Below are 23,154 nucleotides of genomic sequence, written 5' to 3'. Positions count from 1 at the left end.
TATTCCAACTCTTTTTATTCTTATTCCTTTATATTTTTTATGGTGTTTTACATATATTATTCCTTAGTTTCCTAGCTCTTATGCAGTTCTTCTTTACCTTATTTTGCATTATTATTACTATTATTATTCTTATCTCTTTCCTTTCCTATGAGTTTAGCAATTTTTCCCCAAGGGAATAGAGACAACTGGGAGGATATTCTAGAGGACCAAACATCAAAAAACAACTTTTTTTTTAAGATTTATTTTTTTTATTTCTCTCCCCTCCATTACCCCCATTTGTCTGCTCTCTGTGTCCTTTGCTGTGTGTTCTTCTGTGACCTCTTCTATTCTTATCAGTGGCACCAGGAATTTGTTTCTTTTTTATTGTGTCATCTTGTTGTGTCAGCTCTCCCTGTGTGCAGCACCATTCTTGGGCAGGCTGTACTTTCGTGCTGGGTGGCTCTCCTTATGAGGCATTCTCCCTCCACATGGGGCTCCCCTACTTAGGGAATACCCCTGCAGTGCACAGCACTCCCTGCATGCATCAGCACTGCGCATTGACCAGATCCACCTGGGGCAAGGAGGCCCAGGGTTTGAACAGTGGACCTCCCATGTGGTAGGTGGATGCCTATTCATTGGGCCAAGCCCACTTTCCCCAAAAAAACAACCTTGAGGACTGCCAGAAAAGGGATGAAGATGGTAGCTAGAGACTGACATGCCTACAAAAAAAGCACCCAGAAGGCAGGTACCTATCTAAAGGAGGGGCTCTGGATTTTTATAGAAAAGGAAGGTGCTCTGAGTCATCTGGAAGGTACTGGAAAGATAAAGAAGAAAACCAGGAGTTGCTCGCACCTGTGGCTGGAAATCGCACATATGCCCCACAATCCCTGCAAGTAGCCACATGGCCCCTGGCTTGCTACTGCCAAGGGACTGGGAGGGGTTGTTCCCTGGGAGGAAGAGGGGTCTGGCAGATACTGGACAGTGGTTTCTTTGTGGTGAGTTTGGGCAGCTCAGGCTCTTTGGAATCTTGGAAGAGACCCAGACCTGCCTGGGAGAGGGGAGATGGGATCCCCTCAGGCAGGCTGTTGCACCCAGATGCCCTGCTGAGGAGAGAAAGCCATTAGACTAGAGAGGGGCTGGGCACAACCACCTCATCAGCAGGACTCTAGCAGGTACAGAAGTCTACAAACACCTGGGGAAGGTGGCACCTAGCTCTCTAAAGACCCATTAACCTAAGGAGACAATTTAGCTGAGTGGAGGGAGTCCTGCCTTGCATGTATAAGGCCCCTGGTCAAAGGTGTGACCCAACTGGTTATGAGGCATCAGCTTGTAGTTTATGACAAGGAATGTACTGGCACTCTTTTTGATTTAAGTGCTCTTGGACTTGTTATTTCTTTGCTTTAAAAAAGTCCCCCTTCTTTATTTTAACTTTGTAAATTTTAATCACTAAAACTGGGTACATCAACTGCCTGTAGAAGGTAGGCTGCTGGGTGAATGATGAACACCAGCAGCCTGAGAAGCTCCTTAGGGACCCAAAGAGAAGGCTGTTTTTCCTCAGTTGTTTTGTTGTTGCTGCTGCTGTTTCGTTTCTTTTGTGGTGTTTCCCCTCTCTTTGTCCCCCCAATTCTATACATTTACTGATTTTTTTTCTACCTACATAATTTCTTTTCTTGCCTTCATTTATCTATCTTCTGTTTTCTGTTCTTTTTCATACACCTTGCCTATTTCTCTTGGTCGTCAATTTTTTAAAAATTTATATTTCTTTTTCACATTCTGTTTTTCTGTTTCCTTTCCTTATTTTTTTACATTTTGCTTTTCTTTTCACTTCTCTACTCACTATTCCAGGTTTTTAATTCATTATTTTTCTCTATTTTTTCTCATTTCATTCTTTTGATTCCACTTTTTAAAACTTATTCCCTTGTCCTTCTTAAGATTTTTTTACTCATGTGGAGTATATATTTTCCTAGGTCTTGTATGACCCTTATTCTACCTTTTATTATTATTACTGCTATTATTATTCTTTTCCTCTTCTTATCTCTTTCCTTTCCTCTGATCATATTTTTTTTCAAGACAACACAGGCAAGGAAATACAATAAGAGGAATGAAGTGTCAAAGTGAAAACTTACAACATGCAAAAACAATAACAAAATAAAACACCAATTCTATACATTTACTGATTTTTTTTCTCCCTACAGAAAGAGAAGTTAACCTACTGAATAAACCCATCAAGATAAAGAGATGCCTAGACACCAACAAAAAATTATGAACCATACTAAGAAACAGGAAGACATGGCCCAGTCTAATGAACAAATTGAAAAAAAGGAGGAAATACAGAACATGGAACTAATCAAAGATGTCCAAATATCATGAGTCAACTTAATGAAAGAAATTGAGGATATTAAAAAAAAACAGGGGGAAGCAGATTTGGCTCAACAGATACAGTGTCTGCCTACCACATGGGAGGTCCAAATTTCAAACCCAGGGCCTCCTGACCCATGGGATGAGCTGGCCCAGGTACAGTGCTTATGTGTGCAATGAGTGCCATGCCACACAGGGGTGTCCCCTGCGTAGGGGAGCCCCATGCAAAAGGAGAGTTGCCCAGCATGAAAAAGTGCAGCATGCCCAGGGTGGCACCACACACACACAGAGGCAATGCAGCAAGATGATGCAACAAAAAGACACAGATTGCTGGTGCCACTAACAAGAATACAAGCAGACACAGAAGAACACATGGCAAATGGACACAGAGAGGAGACAACTGTGGGGAGGGGAGAAAGGGGAGAAAAACAAATAAAATAAATCTTAAAAAAAAGACACTGGGAGAACATACTGAAGAATTTGAAAACATACATACATAAAAAGATAATGGATATGATGGTGATTAATGGCACAATGCAGGAAATCAAAAATACACTGAAAGCACAGAACAGCAGATGTGAACAGACAGAGGAAAGAATCAATGATGAGGAAGGCAGTACATCTGAAATCAGATAGCAAAACAGAAGGATGAAAAGACTGAAAAAATCCAGCAGGGACTGAAGGATTTGAATTGCAGAAGCATACGCACTGTAGGCATCCCAGAGGGAAAAGAGAAGGAAAAGGGGACAGAAGGAATGCTGGAGGAAATGATGGCTGAAAACTTCCCAACCCTACTGAGGGAGAGGGATGTACATGTCCAGGAAGTACAGCACAACCCAAAAAGTATAAATCTGAGCAGCTCTACCCAAGACATATACTGGTCAAATTGTCCAATGCTCATGACAAAGAGAGAGTACTGAAAGTAGCAAGAGAAAAGAAACCCATCACATACAAGGGAAGCTCAAAAAGATTAAGTGCTGATTTCCCATCTGAAACCATACAGGCAAGAAGGCAGTGGTATGACAGAGTTAAGGTGCTGAAAGAAAAAACTTCCTGCCAAAAATTCTCTATCCAGCAAATCTGGCATTCAAAAAATGAAGGAGACTTCAATATATTAACTGATAATGAGAAATTAAGAGCATTTGTCAATAAGAAACCTGCCATTCAAGAAATACTAAATGGAGGGAAGTGGACTTGGCCCAGTGGATAGGGTGTCCGTCTACAACATGGGAGGTCCATGGTTCAAACCCCAGGCCTCCTTGACCCGTGTGGAGCTGGCCCATGCGCAGTGCTGATGCACACACTGAATGCTGTCCCACACAGGGGTTCCCCCCGCGTAGGGGAGTCCCAGGCACAAGAAGTGTGCCCATAAGGAGAGCCACCCAGTGCAAAAGAAAGTGCAGCCTGCCCAGGAATGGTGCCACACACACGGAGAGCTGACACAACAAGATGACGCAACGAAAAGAAAGACAGATTCCCATGCCACTGACAACAACAGAAGTGGACAAAGAAGAACACGCAGAAAATGGACACAGAGAGCAGACAATGGGGGGATTGGGGGGATAAGGGAGAGAAAGAAAATAAAAAATCTTAAAAAAAAAAGAAATACTAAAGGGAGTTCTTAAGGATGGAAGGGAAAAGGAGAGAGGTGGACGAGAGTATAAGAATAAAAACATAAAAAGAAATAAAAACAACATATGGCATATATAAGTCTAAAAAAATATGGCTAATATAAGCAATTCCCTGACAGTAATAATATTGAATGTTAAAGGCTTAAACTCTTCAGTGAAGACACACAGATTGGCAGAATGGATAAGGAAATATGAACCATCCATATGCTGCCTACAATAAACTCACCAAGGACCCAGGGATGCAAGGAGACAGAAAGTGAATGGATGGAAAACAATTTTATATGCAAATAATAATCAGAAGAGGGTGAGAGTAACTATACTAAAACCACACAAAATACACTTTAAATGCAAAACTATTATAAGAGACCAAAAAATGACACTATATATTAAAAAAAAGAGAAATCTATTGAGAAGAAAGAACAATCATAAATATTTATGCACCAAACCAGGGAATCTCAAAATACATCAGACAAACAAGGGAAATAACTAAGTGGGGATATACATGCCTCTATAATTGCTCTGGGGGACTTTAATACACCATTATCACCATTAGGCAGAATATCTCAATGAGAATCAATAAAGAAGCAAAGACCCTAAATAATACATTAGAGGATCTGGACCTAATTGACATACACATAACATTACACTCAAATACTGTGCAATATACAATCTTTCTGAGAGCACATGGAACATTCTCCAGGATAGACCATATGCTAGGCCACAGAACAGCTCTCAATGAATTCGGAAAGATTGAAAGTACACAAAGTAACTTATCTGACCACAATGGACTGAAGCTGGAAATCAGCAAGGGCAGAGAAGCAGATTAGGTACAAAGAGATAGAAGTTAAACAATATACTCTTAGACAATCAGTGGGTCAAAGAGAAATTTGCAAAGAAATCAATAACTACCTTGAAATGAATGAAAAAATAACACAACATAGTATAACCTATGGGATGCAGCAAAGCTGTACTGAGAGGAAAATTCACAGCCATAAATGCTGATATTAAAAAGAAGAGGGGGGAGTGGTGGGGTGGGGGCAGTGGGGGTGAATGGGGACCTCATATTTTTTTAATGTAATATATTTTTAAAAATGAATAAATTGAGTAGAATTTGAAAAAAAAAAGAATGTGCTAGGACAAAATGAGGGATGAAATCAAGAAAATAGAAGATGTGGGAGTCAGGAAACAGAGGACAACAAACAAGAGAGCAGATAACAGCAGAAGTAAGGGTTCCAGAGAATAGACACTAACCTAATGGCACAGATGGGGAGGAAAAACAAAAGGAAGATATGATAAAGAAATACAACACAAAAAATTAAATGTAATCAAAACATACTGCTTACTTTTACATTTAATATTTACTTAGTCATAATAATATAACACCATTTAACTAAAAATGAAATTATGATATTGGAAGGATCAGATAGGGGAGGGAAGACTGGTGCAGTAAAAGTAAATTCTCCTTTGTTATAGCAGAAAGTAAATAACATTTAAAGATGACAGACCAAAAAACAGTGGTATAAACATATTTAAAGAAATGGAAACAACTACCAGAAGAAAGTACAAAAGTTATGGGTAAGGCAGACACCTGTTTTTAAGTTATGAGCCAATCAGTACCATATGATTTCTTAACCATGTACATTATTGTTTTAATAAAAATTTAAAACTCTGAATTTAAAAAGCATGAAACAATAAAGCTAACAAAGATGAGAGGAAGAACACAAAACAGCTAATATACTGTGGGCTATAGGCAATTGTTTTCTCTCTGTTGTATTTTTGTTGTGGTGGTAGAATTAATTTTATATATAATAAGAAGAACTATCTGGCTCCAGCTTAATTTCAGTAAATTATGTAACATACAAAAATAAAATAAAATAAAAATGAAAAAATAAAAAAAAGAAAGTGCTAAAATCAAAGACCTAAAAAGAAAAAGATAGGATGTAGAATTTTTTCAAGTCAACATTCTTTATCTAAGTTCTTTATCTAACTTTATCCAAGTTCTTTATCTAACCTTTAAACCCATCGCTATATGCCATTCCCTAGTAAGGGACCATGACATTATATTGGGCTTCAAATTTCGGGGAGTTCTGGATCACAGAGTGTTTCAACAATGGCAATGGAGGGATACTGGTATGGGATACCAATGACAGGTGATATATGGCTGACAGGGAGCTGTACAGAACATATGTCCAGGGTGCATGGTAATGTTTGGATATACTCATAGTGGCAACAATTAAAAACCACAGCAGGGGGGGTACTGGGTTCCTGGCCAGTGGTGCTCTGTCGTGGTCCCTAGGGGAGCAGCGACAGTCTCCCAGGTACAGCGGCGGGGACCGGGAGGGAGTGAGGGTTCAACAGTGAGCCCCTGATGCTAATGACTATGCTTGTGAGCTGATAAGCCTAAAATAAGAACAAGGCCTAGAGCAACATTGTGCCTGGGAATTTCCTCCTGTCAGCCTTCATGTTACTCAAATGTGGCCAGTCTCGAAGCCAAACTCAGCATGTAAATGCAATGCCTTCCCCCCAGCGTGGGACATGACACCCGGGGATGAGCCTCCCTGGCAACGAGGGACCACTATCAACTATCAACTGATGATGCAACTGGAAAATGACCTTATACGGAAGGTTCAATGCGGATCAGCAGAATATCCCTGTCTACATAAAATAACATGACTTTAAAATGCTGTTTGACCTAAAGTTAGGGGGAAATGGAAAGGAGAAATGAGTTTATATGGCTACGAGTTTCTAAAAAAGAGTCTGGAGGCTGGCAGAAGGATTGCCCTCACGCACAACTGAGCAGAGTCAGAGAGAGAGAGAAAGCAGATACAACCCCCAGATATTGGTTCCTTTGAGGGCTAAAGAGACCCATGGGAGTTATGGTCATGGCAGATGGGGTTAACTACCAGGGCAGATGGCCCCTCTTTGGAAATGGTGTTTATGTGTGATGAATCTGGACTCAGATGGGATCTTCCTTCATAAGACTTTCATGCTAATGTGCTGGAGGTGCAGTTAATGTTGGGGCTTAAGATATATTTAGGGGATTTGAATCTCTGGACTGACAATGTGATAGCCAGGTCCTGAGCCTCAACAGACTCCAGCACCTACAATCTGATTTATTGGACTTACCACACTCAGCTAAGATGGAGTTGAAGAAGGACAATCACCACACCATGGAGCCTAGAATGATTACAACTGAAAGTGGGAGGATTGCATCCAGCATCCATGTGGAATCTGAGCCTCCTCTTGACATAGAGGTGCAATGGACACAACCAATCCAATGTCCACATAGAAGAGGTGGCATTGGATTGGGAAAAGTGGACATGGTGGATGATGGGTATGGGGAAAGGCAGGAAGAGATGAGAGGTGGAGACGTCTTTGGGACATGGAGCTGCCCTGGATGGTGCTTCAGAGGCAATCACCGGACATTGTAAATCCTCACAGGGACCACTGGATGGAATGGAGGAGAGTATGGGCCATGAAGTGGACCATTGACTATGAGGTGCAGAGGTGCCCAAAGATGTACTTACCAAATCCAATGGTTGTGTCATGATGATGGGAACGAGTGTTGCTGGGGGGGAGAGAGGGGGGATGGGGGGTGGGGTTGAATGGGACCTCACATATATATTTTTAATGTAATATTATTACAAAGTCAATAAAAAAAATAAAAAATAAAAAATAAAAAAAATAAAATAAAATAAAATCAAAGACCTAACTACATACCTGGAGGAACTAGAAAAAGAACAACAAGCTAACCCCAAAGGAAGTACAAGGGAGGAAATAACAAAGATTAGTGCAGAACTAAATGAAATTGAAAATTTGAAAGGACTAGAAAAAATAAAACCAAAAGATGGTTCTTAGAGATCAATAAAATGGACAAACCCTTAGCTACACTAACAAAGAAAAAAAAAAAAAAGGAAGATGCAAATACATAAAATAAGAAATGAGGAAAAGGAAATCACCACTGACCCCACAGAAATAAAGTGTATCATAGGAGGACACTTTGAAAAATTACATGCCAAAAACAATCATTTAGAGGAAATGGGCAAATTCCTAGAAACACACAAGTAGCCTACACTGGTGAAAGAAGAAAAATGAACTCAATAGACCAACCCACAGGTAAAGAGATAGAATCAGTCATCAAAAACCTCCCAACTAAGAAGAGCCCAGGAGCAGACAGTTTCACATGTGAATTCGACCAAACATTCCAGAAAGAACTAACACCAATCCTGTTTAAACTCTTCCAGAAAATAGAAGTAGAAGGAACATCACCTACCTCAGTCTAGAATGCCAACATTACCCTAATACCAAACCCAAAGATGCTACAAGAAAGGAAAATTGCAGACCAATCTCTAATGAACCAGATGCTAAAATCCTCAACAAAATACTTGCTAATCATATTGAACAACACATCAAGCAAATGACACACCATGACTAAATGGGTTTCATCCTGGGTAAGCAAGGAGCATTAAACATAAGAAAATCAATCAATAAAATACACCACCTAAAGAGATCAAAGGAAAAAAAAAAAGAACACATGATCATCTCTACAGATGCAGGAAAAGCATTTGACAAAACACACCCTTTCCTGATTAAAACACTCCAAAAAATAGGAATAGAAGGAAACTTCCTCAACATAATATAAGGTATTTATGAAAAACCCACAGATAAATCCTAGACAACCGTGAACTCCTAAAAGGCTTCCATCTAAGATTGGATACAAGAGAAGGATGTCCACTGTCACTGCTCTTATTTAACATTGTGTTACAAGTACTTGCATGAGCACTGAGGCCAGAAAAAGATTTAAAAGGCATCAAAATTGGAAAAGAAGAAGTAAAAGTTTCACTATGTACAGACGACATGATCCTATACATAGAAAACCCTCAGAAACAAAGCTTCTAGAACTTATAAATGAGTTCAGTAAAGTCAAAGGTTATAAGAACAATGCAAAAAAATAAGTAGCATTCCTCTACACCAATAATGAGCAATCTGATGAGGAAATCAAGGGAAAAAATAGCATTTACAAAAGAAACTAAAAAGATCAAATATCTAGGAATAATTTAACTAAAGAAGTAAATGACATACACAGACAACTGCAAAGAACTGTTAAAGGAAATCAAAGAAGACTTCAATAAATGGAAGAATATTCCCTGCTCATGGATAAGAACACTAAATATCATTGAGATGTCTATCTTACCCAAACTAATCTACAGATTTAATGCAATCCCAATAAAAATCAACACAGCATTTTTTAACGAATTGGAAAGACTTACTATGAAATTTATTTGGAAGGGCAAGAGTCCCTGAATATTCAAAGACATATTGACAAAGTAAAATGAAATTGGAGGAATCACACTACCTGACTTTAAAGCATACTACAAAGCTACAGTGGTCAAAACTGCATGGTACTGGCACAAGAAAAGACTTAATAACTAATGGAACTGAACTGAGAGTTCTGATATAGATCATGGCATATACAGTCATTTGATCCTCAGCAAAGCCACCGAGCCCACTCAACTGGGAGAGAATGGTGTCTTCAACAAATGGTGCTGGGACACTGGATATGAATATCCAAAAGAATATCCATCTCACACCTTATACAAAAACTAACTAAATGTGTCATGATGATGGGAACGAGTGTTGTTGGGGGGGGAGAGGGGGGTGGGGGGGTGGGGTTGAATGGGACCTCACATATATATTTTTAATGTAATATTATTACAAAGTCAATAAAAAAAAACTAACTAAAGATGGATCAAAGATCTAATTATAATAGGCAAGACCATAAAGACCTTGGAAGGTAAGAAGGGAAGCTTCTATAAGACCTTGTAATAGGAAATGTCTTCATGAACTTCAAACCCAAAGCATGAGAAGCAAAAGAAAAAAATAGATAAATGGGACCTCCTCAAAATTAAAACCATTTGCACTGGAAAGGAGTTTGTGACAAAAGTGAAAAGACAGCCTCAACAACGGTAGAAAGTATTTGGTAACCAAATATCTGATAGGAGCCTAATATCCAGCATATGTAAAAAAATCCTATATCTCAAAAATAAAAAGACAAACAACCCATTTTAAAAATGGACAAGTGATTTGAACAAACACTTCTCCAAAGAAGCAATACAAAAGGCTAAAAAGCATATGAAAAGATGCTCAACATCACTAGCTATTAGGGAAAAGCAAATCAAAACTACAATGAGATACCATCTTACTTCCACCAGATGGGTGGACATTAAAGAAATCAGAGGACTAAGGTGTTGGAGAGGATGCGGAGTAATGGGCACCCTCATCTACTGCTGGTGGGAAGGTAGAATGGCCTGGCCATTGTGGATGACAGTTTGGGATTTCCTCAAAAAACTAACTGTAGTCATTTCCACTGCTGGGTATATATCCAGAAACTGAAAACAAAGACAAAAACTGCTTATGCACAACAATGTTCATAGCAGCTTTATTCACTATTGCCAAAACTGGAATCAACCCAAATGCCCATGAAGAGATGAATGGATAATCAAAATGTAGTCTATACATACAATGGAATATTATTCAACTGTAGAAGGAACACAGTACAACACATGGGATAACATGAATGAATCTGAAGGGCCTTATGTTGAATGAAGCAAGCCAGGCATTGAAGGACAAATATTACATGACTTCTTGGATAAGAATTAAGTTAAGTGGGCCAACTCAGGGAGCTGGAGTCTGGAAGATAGGTTTACAGGAAATAGAAAGGGAGAAGATTGTGACCCAATGCCCATAGGGGTGAAATCTATGATAAGGTGTGAGTAGTTGTGTGGTAAAGGGATATGACAGGGGTGTAGGGATACTAATGGATTGGGTGGTGCAAGCTTGACAGGGAGCTTGGGTAGGGAGGATGGGTTGGATGGTCCATGAAAAGGGGGGAAGGGTTGGGGGAAGTAGCAGGTGAACACTGGGGATTGGCAGGTATGTGGTTGGAACTACAATGCTGAGAAAATTCTTTTGGCAATATGACAAGGAAGGGCTACTGGTTTAGGGTGTTGGATGGAGGTACATTTGGGACAGGGCACACCTGGGGCAGTCTTCTAGAGAAGGTGCAAGTGATGATTTTGTCATAGTGTGTTGGAACAGTGGTGGGAGACCCACCTAATGAGTGGAAAGGAGTTAAACTCCCATACAGGGGAGTCTTGATATGTTCTCAAACACAGGGGAGGGTGAATCTGGACAGTATGGGTGGTTCCTAATAGGGGAGGACAGACTACTGTGTCAAGCCATCAGCATTGCTGCAGGAATTACAAATCTTGTCCTTCAAGGAGTGAAGCCTTGTGGGCACAGTAAGTCCTGAGGGAAGGGAGAGGGAGGAAAGGGATCAATGGAAGAGTAGGTATTTAGGGGGCAAAGGAAGTGTTCTGTCTGATCTTGCAATGATGGACACAGGCCATGTTAAATTTCATCAAAAATGCATAAAGGTATATGGTCTAAAATGTAAACCATAATAGAAACCACTGACCATAGTTGGCAGCTATGTTTTAATATTTGTACATCAGTTGCAACAAATGTACCATCCACATGTGAAAAAGGTTCTTAACAAGGAAAGGGGATAAACAGGGGGATGTTGGGTATATGGGAGTCCCCTAGATTCTGTATGTGACTTTACTGTGACCTAAAACTTCTTTAAAGACAATGAAAAAGGTAAAATACTAGGGAAGTAATGGAAGAAAATGTAAGTGTACATATAGGACAACATATATTACAGTGATGAAAGGCAAAACTTAATTTTTTAACTATTTTTCATTTTTTAAATACCCCATTTTTAAGCTTATTTTAGTTTTAGTTTCCTTAATTATGTATTTTATTTCTGACATTTAAACCTTCATTATTATTCCATTTTCCTATTAAGCAAATTTGAAAATATTCTTGGCTTCATTTTTGAAGAAGTTTTAAATCACAAAAGGTTTATAACTATGGTAGGGGAGGACCATTGGTGTGGTGTGTCCATGATGGGGATACATGGGAGGAAGTTCACTGGGGGATATATACAAGGTAGATAAATATGTCCAAATGTTCATGGGCATTGCCACAGTGGGTAGAGATTCACACAATAACTGAAAGAATATTGAAGTCCTATCCTTGGGAGCTCTGCCACATTCTCTAATGCTACAGCAACAGTCCCCCAAGGAGGAAGGACTAGTGAAAAAGGATGGTCCATTGATATACCCTTGAGATTGATGACTATGCTTATGCACTTTTTGCTCTTAAATTTGCAACTTAGCCTAGTGATGTAGAATACCTAAGAGTTATTTCCTGAGAGCCTCCATGTTACTCAAATGTGGCCTCTCCCTAAGCCAAACTCAGCATATAAATGCATTACCTTCTCCCCCAATGTGGGACATGACTCCCAGGAATGAGACTCCCTGACACTGAGGGATTACTATCAAGCACCAGCTGATGATGCAACTAGAAAAGGACACTGAACTAAAGGGGGGAAAAGGTAAAGATACATGAGTTTATATGGCTAAGAGACTTCAAAGTAAGCCAGGAGGCCGTCAGAGATTAAAATGTCTCTGCAGGATGTCATAGACTGCCAAAGCAGATGCTACCACAAATACTGGGACACCTAAAGGATCCAGAGATACCCGCTCCTATGTTCAGGGCAGATAGCTCCAGAGATTGATGCCTGGCCACTGGGTTCTACTTCAGAGTTTGTGCTCCTGAGTGACAGAGTTGGACTCAAATGTGACTTCTCAACACATGCCTCTTCTACCTCTTTTATTTGAACCTATAGTTGATGCTGGAATTGGTAGGTGTACATCCAAAAGACTTGAATCTCTGGATGTTTCATGTGTCAGCTGGGCCCTGAGCCTCAGTGGAGGTGTAACACCTACTCTCCAGTTCATTGGCCTCACCCAGGACAACAAGGAGGTCAGGATGGACAACCACCATACCAAGGAACTGAGAAAGTCAACAACTGCAGGCAAGAAAGTCTCATCTATTAGCCAAATGAGATCAAAGTCGCCTCTCAGGTAGAGTAGGCATCACCATTCCAGAATCCTCAGGATTGGGGAATAAAATATAGATTAGTGTGGACTTATTGGTGTTCTACTATAGACTTACTGTGGTTCTATCAATGGAAAAACTATTCATCAATGTGGAGACATTGGCCACTGATGGTGCTGAAATCAGGAAGAGGGAAAAAGAGGTATAATATGGGGGCATTTTCAGGACTTGGAATAGACCCAAATGACATTGCAATGACAGATACAGGCTATAGCAGTTTGATATTATGGATGAATTACAAAACGAAATATTGGATTATGTATGTAAACTGATCTTTTTGGGGGGCATATTAAATTATGTTGGATTTATAGGTTTACTTGATTAGGTAATTATGTTAGACACTTGTGCCAGAAGGGCACTGAGTCCCCACCCTTTGGTGAGCAGGGACACACAGATAAAAGGCAAGGCAAAGGACAGAGTTAAGGGTTCTTAATGTTGTAGTTTTGATGTTGGAGTTTGATGCTGAAGCTGGAGCCCTGGGAAGCAAGGAACCCTGAACTCAGAGAGAAGCAATACCCTGCAAGGGAAGAAACACAGGAAGCCTGAACCCTTGCAGATGTCAGCAGCCATCTTGCTCCAACACGTGAAAATAGACTTTGGTGAGGGAAGTAACTTATGCTTTATGGTCTGCTATCTGTAAGCTCCTATCCCAAATAAATACCCTTTGCTAAAAAACAACCAATTTCTGGTATTTTACATCAGTACCCCTTTGCCTGATTAATACGCAGGCCATTATATATTCTGCCATAACCTACAGAATTCAGTGCGAGAGAGTGTAAACTACAATGTAAACTATAATACATACTTAGTTGCAATGCTTCAAAATCTGTTCATCAATTGTAATGAATGTAGCACACTAGTGCAAGAAGTTGGTAATGTTGGGAACAGTGGGAGGTGTAGGGAGTAGGGCATATGGGAATCTCTCATATTTTTAATGTAACATTTTATGTAATCTAGGGATCTTTTAAAAATAAATTTAAAAAGGACACAAAGGCCTCTGAGCTGACTACAAAGGGGTATCCAGGGATTTACCATCCCCAGAAAGGGGAGAGAGAGGGGCAGTGCCTAAGGCTGACAGCTTCTGACCCACAGTTCTGGTCTGCTGTGTCCCACCAGCCCTTCCAGGCTGAGTGGGACCACACTGTTGTCTACCTTGGGACACTAAACAGGCCTGGAGAAATCCAACATTCTCAATCTCCCTCTCTTATAGCTGGCACTGATTGTTGAGGATGGACATTCCCAGGAAACAGGGAAGAGAGGAACAAGATCTAAGGCTGACTTGGGTTTTGACTCACAAATTTGGCCTGTTCTGTCCCACGGGCCCTTCCAGGCCAGGGAGGCCTTGCCATTGCTTGCCTTCGGAGGCTGCAAGGGAGTAAAGAAAAATGACCCTCTCAATCTCCTCGATGAACGGGGACTAATTGTTGAAGATGCAGAAGGGAGTGGGACTATTTCTTACCCAGAAAATGGGAGGGGGTTGCCAGAGAAGGCTAGAGACTTTTTTATAAGAAAGTTCAAATTACAAGGCTCTTAGGCTCCAGGCAGGACCCTTTCAGATTGATCCAGGCTGTGTTACAGCAAAAACACTAAACAGGCATTGAACTGAGAGGACTGCCAAAGAGTGTCATCTGCTGGCAGAACTAGGTAGTACATGTGAGAAAATAAAAAATAAACGAGGCATTTTCTGACCTTTATAGCTTTCCTCCCAAGGCCCTAGGAAGTAGGTCTGCAACCCATTACTGGGTGCAGAGCACACCTTTGAGCAACTAACAGGGACAACCCTAATGATCCAGGCTGAATCAAGAATCAAAGAGCAACAGTAACACACTGCCTCCTGCCACTAAATCCCAACAAAAGACAAAGAAATTGAGCATCTGAGGAAACTACATACAAATCAGGTGCCTAGAATCAGCAAAAATTTATGAGCCAGAAGAAGAAAATGGAAGACATAGCCCAGGAAAAGGAATATCTCAAAGTCCCAGAAGAGATGCAGGATTTGAGAGAACTAATTAATGAGATGCGTACCAATTTCCAAAACTAAATTCATAAGTTGAAAGACAATATGGCTAAAGGGATGAATGACATCAAGAAGACGTTGACCAAGCAAAAATAGAATTTGAAATATGGAACAGAAAAGCAACAGAGCTCATGGGAATGAAAGACACAATAGGTGACATCAAAAACACATTAAAGGTCTACAACAATCAGGCAGACTTGAAAGGACAGAAGAAAGTATAAGTGATACCAAAGACAGAACAGCTGAAATTGAAGAGAGAAAAGAACAGAGAGAGGATAAATGCAGAAAAAAATTGAGCAGAGGCCCAGGAGATGAATGACAACAGAAAACACAACAACATACATGTCATGGGAGTTCCAGAAGGAGAAGAGAAGGGAAAAGGATTAGAAAGAGTATTTAAGGGAATAGTTAAAATTTCCCAACGCTCACAAAAGGAATGATCCTGCATGTCTAAGAAGCCCACCTTATCCTAATCAGAATAAATCCAAATAGACATACTCCAAAACATATATTATTCAGAATGTCAAATGTCAAAGATAAAGAGAAAATTCTGAGAGCAGTAATGGAAGCAAATCATCACATACAAGGGATGCCCAGTAATAGTGTGGATTTCTCATCAGAAACCATGCAGGTGAGAAGACAGTGGTTACGGTGGAATTAGGAGACTGAAAGAGAAAAACTGCCAGCCAAGAATTCTGCACCCAAAAAAACTGTCCTCCAAATATGAAGGTGAGTATAAAATATCCACTAACAGAAACTAAGAGAGTTTGTAAAAAAGAATCCAAATTGCAGAAAATAATAAGGAAGCCATAGAGCCTGAAAGAAAAAGAAGAGAAAAGCCTGTAGGAGAGTAGAGAAAAAAGAAGAGCAGAAAGGATAATCAAGAGAAAAAAGACAGACCAAAATATGACATGACACATGAAAAGCAAAGAATAAATTGTAGGAAGTAAACAATGCATTTACAGTCCTATCATCGATTGTTAATGGATTAAACACACCAAACAAAAGATATAGATTGACAGGATGGATAATAAACACATGAGCCATCCATATGCTGCTTATAAGAGACCCACCTTTGACTCACGGATACAAACCAGCTAGAAGTAAAAAGTTGGAAAAAGACACTCCATGCAAATAGTAACCAAAAAAGAGCAGGGACAACTATACTATTATTGGACAAAACAGACTTGAAGTGAAAAAAAGTTATGAGTCAGAGAAGGTCATTATATATTAACAAAAAGGACAACCCACCAGGAAGATATATTTATGCACCTAACCAGGGTGCCCCAAAATACATAAGACAAACTCTGTCAAAACTGAAGGGAGAAACAGGCATCTGTACAATAATCACTGGAGAGTCTAATACACCACTCACATTATGAGACAGAACAACTGGACAGAAGATCAACGAGGAAACAGAGAACTTAAAGAATAAATGAGTTAGACTTAACAGACACACAGAATGCTGCATCCAAACGCAGCAGGTTATACATTCTTCTCAGGTGCCCATGGATCCTTCACCAGGATACACCACATGTAGGGCACACTGCCGGTCTCAATACATATGAAAAGATTGAAATTATACAAAGGACCTTCTTAGAGCATAATGGAACAAAATTGGAAATCAAGAATAGACACGAAAAAGGTAACTTTGCAACTTGTGGAGTCTAAACAACACACTCTTAAATGATCAGTAGATCAAAGAAGAAATTGCAAGTGAAATCAGTAAATGTGTAGACAAATAAAAATGAGAACACAAATTACCAAAACAGCAACCGATACAGCAAAGCCAGTCTGGAGAGGGAAATTTATAGCCCTAAACACCTATGTTAAAAAAGTAGAAAGTGCTAAACTCAAAGACTTAACTGAACACCTAGAGAAAATGGAAAAAGAACAACAAACCAATCCTCAAAGCAAGCAGAAGGAAAGAAATAATAAAGAGTAAAACAGAGATAAATGAAATTGAGAAAAACAACAAAAAAATAGATAAAATCAAAACCAAAAGCTGCTTTTTGAGAAGGTCAGTAAAACTGACAAATCGCTAGCAAGATTAACAAAGGAGAAAAATAGGCAAATAAATACAATCAGAAATGCAAGGAGGGAAGTAATGAATGACCTCACAGAAATAAAAAGAATCAAAAGACGATACTATGAGAAACTGTATGCCAACAATGACAACCTAGAAATGGACAAATTCCTAGAAAGGCACAACCAATCTACACTGACGCTACAAGAAATACAAGAATTAACAAACCAACCACATTTAAAGAGACTGAATTCATCATCAAACACCTCCCAACAAGGAAAAGCTCAGGACCAGATGACTTCAGAGATGAATTCTACCAAGCATTTCAAAAAGAATTAACAACAATCCTGTTTAAACTCTTCCAACATGATGAAGAGGAGGGAAAATTACCCCACTCCCTTTATGAAACCAACATCACCCTAACACCAAAGCCAGATAAAGACACTACATGGAAAGAAAAGTACAGACTCATCTCTTCAATGAACACAGAGATGCAAAAATTCTCAACAAAATATTGACAGATTGAATCCAGCAGCATTATCGAAGACTTACACATCACAACCAAGGGGGATTTGTTCCTGGTATGCAAGGCTAGCGCAACATTAAAAAGCCATCAACATAATACACCACATTAAAAAAAAATTGAAGGGAAAAAACATGATGATTACAATAGACACAGAAAAGGCACTTGACAGGACCCAGCATTCTTTCTTGGTAAAAAAGACTTCAAAAGGTATGAATAGAAGGGAAATGCCACAGTAGGATAAAAGGCATATATGAAAAACCCACAGCCAACATTGTACTCAGTGGGGAAAGGTTGAAAGCTTTCCACCTAAGATCAGGAACAAGACAAGGATTCCCCCGATCACCATTGCTATTCAACATTGTACTACAGGTTCTAGCTAGAGCAATTAGAGAAGAAAAAAAATTAAAGGCATCCAAATAGGAAAAGGGGACATAAAACTTGCACTACCAGCAGATGACATGATCCTATATTTAGAAAATTCTGAAATGTATGGAACGGAGCTACTTGAGATAATAAATGAGTTCAGCAAAGTGGCAGAATACAAGATCCACATACAGAAATCAGTGTTCTTGTACAGTAGTATTACACAATCTGAGAAGAAATCAGGGGGAAGATTCCATTTACAATAGCAACAAAAAGACTCAATATGTAGGGAACAACTTAGTCAAAGAAGTATAGGACCTAGACGTGGAAAACTACAAAACAGTGGCAAAAGAAATTTAAAATGACCTAAACAAATGGAATGACACTCCGTGTTCATGTACTCTAAGACTAAATATCGTGATGATATCAATCCAACCTAAATTGATTTATAGACTCAATGTAATGCCAATCAAAATTCCAACAGCCTAATTGACAGAAATAGAAAAGGCAATTACCAAATTCATTTGGAAGGGAAAAGGCACCCAAGTAATCAAAAGCATTCTAAAAAAAGAAGAGCAACGTGGGAGGAATTTCACTGCCAGACCTTGAAACATATTACAAAGCTACAGTGGTCAAAACAGCAAGGCACCGGCATAAAGAGAGACTCGTCGATTAGTATAATAGAATTTAGAGCCAAGAAATAAACCCTCACCTCCACGGCCAACTAGTTTTTCAGACACCTACCAAGTCCATGTTAATGGGGAAAAAGTCCCTTCAATAAATGGTGCTGGGAGACCTGGATATCTATAATCAAAAGAATGGAATGGAACCCCTATCTTACATCCCATACAAGAATCAACTCAAAATGGATCAGAGACCTAGATATAAAAGTAAAACTTTTATATCTACCATAAAACTGCTTGAAGAGGGAAGCAGACTTGGCCTAGTGGTTAGGGCATCTATCTACCATATGGGAGGTCCGCAGTTCAAACTCGGGCCTCCTTGACCCGTGTGGAGCTGGCCCATGCAGAGTGCTGATGTGCGCAAGGAGTGCCATGCCACGCAGGGGTGTCCCCTGTGTAGGGGAGCCCCATGCTCAAGGAGTGTGCCCCATAAGGAGAGCAGCCCAGCATGAAAGTAAGTGCAGCCTGCTCAGGAGTGGCACTGCACACACGGAGAGCTGACACAGTAAGATGATGTAACAAAAAGAAACACAGATTCCCACGCTGCTGACAACAACAGAAGTGGACAAAGAAGAAGATGCAGGAAATACACATGGAGAACAGACAACCAGGGTGGGGGGGGGTGGAAGGGGAGAGAAATACATAAACAAATCTTAAAAAAAAAAAAACTGCTTGAAGAAAGTGTAGGGAAACATCTTAAAGACCTTGTGCTACATGGTGGTTTCTTGGACCTTACACCCAAAGCACATGAAACAAAAGAAAAAATAGATAAATGGGACCTCCTCAAAATTAAACACGTGTATACCTCACAGGACTTTGTCAAAAGGGTGTAAAGGCAGCTGCCTCAGCAGAAGGAAATACTTGGAAATCACATGTCCAATAAGGGATTAATATCCATGATATGTAAAGAGACGTTACAACTCAAAAATTAAAAAAGACTCAATTAAAAAATGGGCAAAAGACTTGACTAGATATTTGTCCAAAGAAGAAATACAAATGGCAAGAAAAAACATGAAAAAGTGTTCAATATGAGTAATGATTAGGGAAATGCAAATCATAACTAAGAGATATCTTTTTACACCAATCAGAATGGCCACTATTAAAAAGTCAGAGAACTACAAATGTTGGAGAGGATGTGGAGAGATAGGAACTCTTACTCACAATTGGTGGAAATACAGAATGGTACAGCCACTGTGGAGGACTGTTGGGCAGTTCCTAAAGAAGCTGAATATAGGGAAGCGGACTTGGTCCAGTGGTTAGGGCATCCGTCTACCACATGGAAGGTCCGCAGTTCAAACCCCGGGCCTCCTTGACCCGTGTGGAGCTGGCCCACATGCAGTGCTGACATGCACAAGGAGTGCCCTGCCACGCAGGGGTGTCCCCTGCTAGGGGAGCCCCACGTGCAAGGAGTGCACCCCATAAGGAGAGCTGCCCAGGGGAAAAGAAAGTGCAGCCTGCTTAAGAATGGTGCTGCACACACGGAGAGCTGACACAACAAGATGACGCAACAAAAAGAAACACAGATTCCCACGCCACTGACAACAACAGAAGCGGACAAAGAAGAAGATGCAGCAAATAGACATAGAGAACAGACAACTGGGGCAGGGTGGGGATGAGGGGAAATAAATAAATAAATATATATATATTTTTAAAAAAGAAGTTGAATATAGATTTGCCAGCGACCCAGCACTATCACTATTGGGTCTACACCCAGAATTGAAAGCAGTGATACAAATACACATCTGCACACCACTGTTCATAGCAGTGCTAGTCATGATGTCAAAAGCTGGAAAGAAGCCAGGTGTCCATCAACTGACAAATAGATAAACAAACAGTGGTATATTCCCACAATGGAATATTATCCAGTACTTAAGAAGAAATAGGCAAGCGGATTTGGCCAGACAGATAGGGCGTCTGCCTACCACATGGGAGGTCCAAGGTTCAAACCCAGGGCCTCCTGATCTGTGTGATGAGCTGGCCCATGCACAGTGCTGATTTTCCCAAGGAGTGCTGTGGCACGCAGGGGTGTCCCCCGCATAGAGGAGCCCCATGTGCAAGGAGTGCGCCCCATATGGAGAGCCGCCCAGCGTGAAAGGAAGTGCAGCCTGCCCAGGAGTGGTGCCACACACATGGAGAGCTAACAGAACAAGATGACGCAACAAAATAAGGCACAGATTCTGGGTGTCACTGACAAGAATACCAGTGGACATAAGAAGAACACACAGAAAATGGACACAGAGAGCAGACAACTGGGGTGGGGTGCGGAAGGGGAGAGTAATAAATAAAAAATAAATCTTAAAAAAAAGTCCTAAAACATTTGACAACGTCAACGAAACTGGAGGACATTATGTTGAGTGAAGGAAACCAGACACAAAAGAACAAATACAATAAATACGGGATCGCTATGAACTAAATATGTTATATAACATACTGTATGATTCCATTTATATAAAATGTAACTATAAATCATTTTATAGAGGGGGGAATAAAAGTATCTGTGCAAGAATAGCCAAAAAGGGGAGCTGTGAACAGTAGGGGAAGCACAGATGGAGATGGGATGGATTTACCTTTTTATTATTATTGAAATTAAGAAAATGCTCTAATAAGATTGAGATGATGAATGCACAACTATGTGATGGTGTCAAAAACCACTGATTGTGCGGTGAACTGTATGTATGCTTTGTTGATATGTATCGATAAAAATGATTTGTTAAAAAAAATAACAAACAGCACTTAAAAATGGGAATCTATGTAAATAATACTTTCACCAGAGAAGAAACATTCAATTCTTTCACCAGTAGGGAAATACAAAATAAAATCTGCTATGACTTATCATATAGACATAGTAAAATGGCTACAATCAAGAAAGATAATACCAACTGTTCACGAAGATGTGGAAAACCAGGAGTTCTCATACATTGCTAGTGAGAATGCCAAAAGGTGCTACCACTTTGGGAAACATTTTGTCAGTTTCTTAAAAATATAAACTTACATCATTCTTGCTAGTTCCACTCCCCGGTATCTATCCAAGACGACTTGCTGTACCATGATTCCCACAGCAAGTTCACGGCAAGTTCACGGCCGCCAAAACTGGAGAAACATACAAACGCCTATCACCCGGGGCTTGGATGAGAGGAGGTGGTACATGGTAAACAGCGGTGCAGCTCTAACTAGGTAACTGCACTCAAGTAACTGTCACAGATGAACAAGTTATCCGTGTCTGGAAAAATGCCAAAGACTGAAGCAGGCCCGGAGCCCCCCGCCCACGCCCCCGCTCCCCCGCCAAGGACGCCCCCACGCCCCTGGCGACAAACCGCACGCAGAGGGCAGGGCCTGCGGGGCCGCCGCGCACAACCGTCCAGCGAGCGGGAGCTTGGGCGGCCGCGGGCCGGGCGCGCCCTCAGCGCAGCGCGGGGACGGCCGCTCGCCCGCTTTTCCGCGCTGCCGGCGGCCCCGCGGCCCCGCGCCCCGCCCCGCCCGCAGGCCCGCGGGCGCTCCCCGCCGCCCGCCCCGCCGCCGCCAGGTGGCGCCAAACACTTCCCGGGCTCCGAGCCCGCGCAGGCGGGCGTCTGAGGAGGGGCCGCGCGCTCCGCCTGAGGGTTCCGGGCCGGCGCTCACTAAGCGTCCCCCGCGGGGATCCCCGCACACCGCACACCGGGGGCCCCGCGGCGCCTCAGCCGGCCGCAGCACCAGGTCAACGGTCGGACGCGAACGGGGAATCTCGGGGGGCGGGGCCTCGGGGGCGGGGCCTCGGGGCGGGTTGAACGCCCAGGGGCGGGGCTGAGCGGTGGGGATGCGGCTGCGCGGCCAGCAGCTGGGCTGAGCGCCCGGCCACGCCCTTGCCAGGAGCCCCACCCCCGCAGCGGCCCGAGGCGGACCCGCGCGCACTCGGGGCTCCTGCGCGCTCCCGTCCCACTAGACTTCGGGGCCCCTACCTGCGTCCTCCGGGAGGAGGGTCTCCGCACCCCCGAGATCCGGCTAGCGCCTGGCAGCCACGCAGGTCCCCCTGGCCAGGAGTGGGGACGCCTCCCGGGAAGAGCTGCCTGCGCCCCCTATTGTGAGATCAATATTCTCCTACATCAAAGAAGACTGAAGCTCAGGGCGCAGCGCAATAAAGGGCAGCAGGGGGTGCGTTGGGTGGGGGGGAACGGGAACGGGGCGTCTCATTGTAAACAGATGGTTACTGGCTCCTTTTCAACTAAAGGTCATGATTCTAGGACCCAAGATGATAAAAATAGTTAAAATGAACAGAATTATTGTAGTTTCCCAAGATACACAGGATTTTAAAGTGGAAACTCTTCAAGGGAAATTAAGACTATGAAATGCTATGATTATAAGTGAACCAACACTTGGAATATTTTAGAGCAATACTTGGGACAAGCTGTCAGTAACTCATCTTTCAGGACTTGTGTAATCACTCTAAACAGATTATTCCTGTAATGTCAAAAAACTATCATATAAATGGAAACTTGAAAAAAAGTTTTACTTGCCTTTTTTTTAAGCTACCTTGAGCACAAAAAATGTTACATTAAAAAAATGAGGTTCCC

The 23,154-nt window shown here is 41.4% G+C and overlaps 1 long non-coding RNA gene across 12 annotated transcripts in view; it reads right to left on the bottom strand.

Moving 5' to 3' along the window:
• LOC131273456 (uncharacterized) overlaps window positions 1-22,637 on the bottom strand; it is a 407,742-nt gene extending 385,105 nt beyond the window's left edge. For 10 of the 12 annotated variants that reach the window (XR_011645847.1, XR_011645842.1, XR_011645846.1 and 7 more), the window contains exon 1: window positions 21,600-21,909. This is a non-coding gene — a long non-coding RNA (uncharacterized lncRNA). The other 2 variants (XR_011645849.1, XR_011645848.1) reach the window with 2 other exon arrangements.
• Between the last annotated feature and the right edge of the window lie 517 nt (window positions 22,638-23,154).

This window comes from Dasypus novemcinctus, chromosome 15 (genome assembly GCF_030445035.2).
Source record: "Dasypus novemcinctus isolate mDasNov1 chromosome 15, mDasNov1.1.hap2, whole genome shotgun sequence".
Classification (NCBI taxonomy): domain Eukaryota; kingdom Metazoa; phylum Chordata; class Mammalia; order Cingulata; family Dasypodidae; genus Dasypus; species Dasypus novemcinctus.
Note: the sequence above shows the minus strand (reverse complement) of the source record. Positions and strands in the feature narration are given on the sequence as shown.